Source organism: Gossypium hirsutum, chromosome A06 (assembly GCF_007990345.1).
Source record: "Gossypium hirsutum isolate 1008001.06 chromosome A06, Gossypium_hirsutum_v2.1, whole genome shotgun sequence".
In the NCBI taxonomy this organism is placed as follows: domain Eukaryota; kingdom Viridiplantae; phylum Streptophyta; class Magnoliopsida; order Malvales; family Malvaceae; genus Gossypium; species Gossypium hirsutum.
In genome coordinates this window covers 79,703,467-79,709,641 of record NC_053429.1, presented here as the reverse complement: position 1 = coordinate 79,709,641, position 6,175 = coordinate 79,703,467, and the positions used below count along the sequence as shown (strand labels likewise).

The window sequence follows — 6,175 nt, the reverse complement described above, 5'->3', positions numbered from 1 at the left end:
AGAATTTCGGCATTTCGGCATTTATCGCTTTAAGCTGATGAAAAGGGCTCGTTACACACCTGATTTGCGATATTCCTTGACGAGATCTCCTATGCGATTTCTCCTATAATCAACCACTTATAGATTAGACCATGTTAATATTAAACCAAATCGAAAACTACCTATTATCATCACTTACACATTCGGCCACCATCCACAATGGCCCTTGGGTTCATACCTTTGCCGAAGTTGATGACTAGATTTAGTCACACCGATGATCCAAGCTTTTCATGCACTCCTCGATTGGTAGCCTTTAATCCTCACTAGCACCAAAAAACCAAATAACACCAAAAACCCTTTTAGCCTTAGTCGACAAAGGGGTTTTCAGCTTTTCTTAAACCACAAGATACAAATGGAAAGAAGGTTCGAATACTTACCAAGAGATCTACTCGTTGAAGAACGTTCCAAATACCTTCCTACCCCATATCCGTTGTGAATCCAACTTAAACATGCGTAGAAGATAGATCTAAATATTAGTTCCCGAATCACTAAAATATGAAGCTTTCGATTTTTCAGCAAATATTAATCTAAGCTATTACGAGGGTTAGTACACACCTGTTACGGGTTGAAGTTGAAATGTTTCCATAATCAATCACCTACGATAACCACCACCTGTCATTCAAACTCAACTATTCCAATATCAATATATGTAAATCCTAAGCACATCAGTCATACGGAACATAAGGGCATATTCGTCATTTTACCATACAGGGGTATTACGGTCACTTTACCCTATAGGGGCTTTACGGTCTTTTACCTAATAGGGGTATTTTAGTCACTTCACCCTACAAGGGTGTTTTGGTAAATCTACAAACCAAGGGTATTTCAGTAATTTTGTAAACTAGTGGTATTTCTATAATTTTTAGAAAGTCAAGGGTATTTTTGTAACTTTGTAAATCAGGGGTATTTTGGTAATTTTACAAATTGAGGGTATTTCGGTAATTTCACAAACCAATGGTATTTTAGTAATTTTACAAACTAGGGGTATTTTGGTAATTTTACAAATTGAGGGTATTTCTGTAATTTTACAAACCAAGGGTATTTTAGCAATTTTACAGACTAGGGTTTTTTAGTAATTTTGTAAATCGAGGGTAAAATAGTAATTCTATAAATCAAGGGTAAAACAATAATTCTATAAATCGAGGATAAAACGGTAATTCTATAAATCGAGGGTAAAACGATAATTCTGTAAGTCAAGAGTAAAACGATAATTATGTAAATCGGGGGTAAAACGATAATTATGTAAATTGGGGGTAAAATGGTAATTCTGTAAATCGGGGGTACTTTGGTAATTTTACAAGTCGAAGGTATTTCAGTAATTTTACAAATCGAGGGTATTTCAGTATTTTTACAAACTAAGGGTATTTCGGTAATTTTAGTAAACTAAAGTATTCTAAACAGGGATAACAATACGAATGGGCCTAAAGCCTATTCTCGGCCCAAATGGGCCCACACGCTCGTGTGGCCCTTTTAGCCCAAATCTAGCCACAGATATGAGATTCACCTAGCCTAGTCTAATATTTACTACACAATCAAACAACTTATCCAATTGGGCCTGTAGGCCCATTGGGCCCACATGACCCCTTTTGGCCCATCGCGGCCCGAAGTAGCCATCCTACAACTAGAGTAGCGAGACCTACACACCTGATAGGAGACTGGAGTTAATCCACACTCCGAGCACTCTTAGCCGACGCCCAACCCAAACGAGCACGCCATACAGTGAAAGGGATCAGCCAAGAAAGGTACCTCTACTCTCCTCATGGTTCTCTCTATTTAAAGCTAGCTTCGCATCCACTCTTATGTTAGCTTCCCGATGTGGGATCCCTCCAACATTAGAGTTTAATTCAACACCAACTCTTGCCGCCCCCTGTTAGCAAAATAAATGCTCCTTGCTTGCCATGAGATTTGAACCCATGCCTCCCCTCAGATGCTCCACACGCTACTTGCCACAAGGCTTTTTGTGTCATATTTTATCCCCAATTAATTATAAGGTCTAAAGGCCAAAGTCCAGGTTCCCTTTAAAAACCCAAAATAAATTGCAAGAGCCAAGGCTTGAACCTAGGCTCCCATACAACCTTAATGACGCCACAACCACTAGACTACAAGCTTCATTGTGTCATTTATTTACCACAATAATTTAAAAACCCTCATCCAAGCATCCAGGTTTTTTTCACTTAATACCAAAATTTTTGCTAAAGCCCAAGTTTGAACCCAAGATTTCTCTAACACTTCTCAGGGCCATTAACCACCAAAGCGGACATTTAATTGTGTCATTTCATTGCACAATTAAATACCTATATAAAACCTCCTTACAAACCCACACTCAAGGCCCAATACTTCTAGGCCCAAATTTGGGGTGTTACAACCAATACCAATTACCTTACTGGATAAATCGTTTTCCATGCACACAACTCCACCTTCAACTGAACAGTATGTCAAGAATCATTCTCTATTGGGACACATGTGGAAAAAACATCTCGAATCTAGTATCCACTCAGAGATAAGCTCAAAGCTTTCACTCGTTGAAATTAACAAGAAATCATCACCGCTTTTGTTGACCAAATTAACACCAGTGACATCTTTCTCGTTACTCTCAACAGCCCTTTTATGTCTCAGTTTATAACAATCTGCTTTGACGTGACCTAACTTCTTACAATAGTGACACATTTTGTCTTGCTTCTTTGATGCTACAAAAATGAGAGCTTGCTTATCTGCCTTACTATTCAATACAAATTGATTGTCGAGTTTGTCTTTACTCAACAAATGACCCTTCAGATCTTCGAACGGGAGTTTGTTTCTATCATAAATCAGGGTCTCTCTGAAAGACTTGTATGAAGGGGTAAAGAACACAATAATAGCATAGCCTAATCTTCATCGTCAATCTAAACCTCAATGTTATTTAAATCATTTAAAAGGGTAATGAATTGACTGATGTGATCTCTAAGAAGCTCACATTCGTTCATGCGAGATGTAAATAGATGTTATATCAACACTAAATGGTTAGCAAGAGACTTAGTCGCATAAAAAGTTTCTAACCTTTTACACAAGGCAAATGAGGTTTTCTCCATGAATACCTCATGCAATACCTTATTAGCGAGGCACAATTGGATTGCAGAAAGCGCCTTTTCTTTAAGCTCTTCCCATTCTAACTGCTTTAGATTCTCAGAGTTTTTCCCAGTAACGATCTTTTTCAAGCTAGTTTGAATTAGAATTGCCATCATTCAAACTTGCCACAAATTAAAATTTGTGACACCATCGAATTTCTCAATGTCAAACCTTGTTGTTGCCATATCTAAATGGGCTAATTTGCAAAAATTGAACTAGCTCTGATACCACTTATTGGGGATCGATCTGGTTAAGTAACAAACAAGTAAAATAGTGAATGAAATTGAAAAATTGAACACACAAATTTAATGTGGAAAACCCTTCAAAACAAGATAAAAAATCACAGGCAAATATAAATTTACTATAATGGAAAAAGAACGAAGAGTATAAAGATGGAGATAAAAACTAAACCCCGAAACCCAAAAAACAAAGAATTCTCAAAATGTAAACAAAAAATTCTCCAAAAGTATTATGAGTTCTATGGGCGTTTTTTTTAAGGTTGTAAAAGAGCCTATTTATAGGCTAAATTTGTAAGTCAAATAAATTATGCTAATAAATGCTAAATATATTATACTATTAAATCTTCTAGAAACAAAATATATTTTGTTTAACTTGACTTACAAACAATCTCTTAGAATTTGAGTCACACAACTCTAACATGAATCCATGAATTTGTCACAATTTCGTACCAATCTTTCGGACTTATAAATCCATTTTACAAATTTCTTTCACATTAACAATTATTTTCATTATAATTTTAATTTTTTAGGTATTAAATCCCTATTAACTTGACTCAGACACGAACAGATACACAAATCCAACTAACACCCTAATTTGGCATTCAGTGCCTCATCGGACAAATTTCGAAGAAAATAGATTGTGCCCAGTGCTTATCGGTATAACCAAAGTAAAAATTGTGCCCAGCACTCATCAACATGTAGTCAAAGTAACCATTTGACACCTGGTGCCTCATCGAAACGTTTGAAGTAATTAGTTTATGCATAACACTCATCGTTATAACTGAAGTAAATTTATGCCTAGCACTCATCAGAATGTCCGAAGTAAAATGCACCCAGCGCTCATCGACATAGTCAAAATAACTCCACCCGAGCATTTAATACTATAATCATTTATCCAATTTCCTTATAAGTTCAATTCTCATTCTATTGTTCTCAACATCATCAATTCATCACTCATAATATCATTTCATACATAACATAGCATACCGTCTCAATTCCAAACCAATTTCACCATTTCATTTAGTTTTAATATTTTCAATTTTATTCAATTTAATCATCTATCTCAATAATCAATTAAATTCACACTAATATGATTCGATCAATCATAATAAACTATTAATTCATTTATAATTTATTTATTATTTTTCCTCCTCATCCCCCTTTACATTTCACTTCCTTTATTTACGAGTATTTATCCAAGAATATTTAGCCTTAGTATGACATGCTTTTATTTAACATGAACTATCCTTTCACTATTTATACATGTACTATTAACAAAGTTGCCTTCTTCAATTGCATTCACTAAATTATTTAAATCTGAGGCTACAGAATTTGAAATTAGGATCCACTTTCTGTTTTTGAAACTACGCACAATAAAATTTTTACAATAAAAAGCCAAATTTTATTTCAAAGTAGATTAGTACCAGTTTTTTGTTTTTAAAACCTCCCCTGTTCTACTGCTAGACATCTTCGAATCTTCTTCACTAAAAATTAAATATCTTTCAGTAAAAGTCTCATATTGTGTTGTCGTTTGTTTCCTTTGAAAATAGACTCATTAAGATTTTAGGCATATAAATTTAATATTCTAAACATTTTTGTACAATTTATAATGATTTTTCAAAGTTAGAACAAGGGAACCTGAAATCATTCTGATATTGTCTTATAAAAAATATTATATCTCATAATCTAAAACTCTATTGTTTTCATCGTTGATTTTATGCAAAACTAGACTCAATAATATTTAATTTCATATCTTATTCAATCTCTAAATCGATTCCTACAATTTTTGATGAATTTTCAAAATCATACTACCACTGCTGTCCATAAAGTGTTTAGTGAAACATGTTGCTCTTCCATGATTTGATTAAGTTTTTCTGATTTCATTATATAACATACTACATTCCAACCAATTCAATGTCAAAACATATAACCACTAAGTTACACAAATTCTTATTTTTGTTAAAATTAGTCCTGTAGTTCGATAACCAATCTCAAACATAGCATTTTAAACTCAAATAATCATTTTTAATTTACTTCGTTATCATACTTTGCAAAACGAAATAAATACGTAATGAATATAATGGTTCAAATTATAGAAATACAATCATAACATGAATTAAATTAGTAAGTTCCATATGAACTTACCTGACAAAACAACAACCAAATAAGCTTTTAAGGACTATCCGACAATTTTTACTTTTTCGCGACTAGCCTCGATTTGGTTCAATTATTAATCCTTCAAGTATTCAAACCTTTGAAGCTTAACAATGGCTACCTCGGTTTCTTCTGTTTAAAAATGTGAAGAAGAAGACAAAAATGGATGACAACATCCTCTCTCTTATTTATTAAATGTCATTTCATACTTTATTATTATTTTAATTATAAAAGTAATATAATTTATAAACATAACTCTTACCTAATTGTCCACTACAACTCCAAAATGGTCTAATTGCTTTTTTAACCTTGGTTTAATTACTATTTAAGTCCTTTAGAATTTAAAGTCTATAGGGATTAATTTTTTCACCACTTTTATGATTTAATCCTTGTACCTTGTATAACACCCCGTACCCGAGACCGTTTCCGGAGTCGGACACGAGGGGTTCACAGACTAAATTCGCTTACTATCGCAGTCCATTTTAAAATTTTCCAGGCAGTTGGCTAACTGCGACACTGTCACCTTAAAAACCATATCTTGAGTTTCACAACTCAAAAATCAGTTTCGTAATTTTTCCCTGAAACTAGACTCATATGCCCATCTACATATTTTTTTCTAGAATTTTTGGTTGGGCCAA

The 6,175-nt window shown here is 33.8% G+C and overlaps 1 long non-coding RNA gene across 1 annotated transcript; it reads right to left on the bottom strand.

The window, feature by feature from the left end:
• Nucleotides 1-212: 212 nt before the first annotated feature.
• On the bottom strand, nucleotides 213-647 carry LOC121230680 (uncharacterized). The gene is made up of 3 exons (XR_005928772.1): nucleotides 595-647; nucleotides 417-481; nucleotides 213-302 (listed from the first exon to the last, which is right to left on the bottom strand). It is a non-coding gene; the product is annotated as an uncharacterized lncRNA (long non-coding RNA).
• Nucleotides 648-6,175: the final 5,528 nt, after the last annotated feature.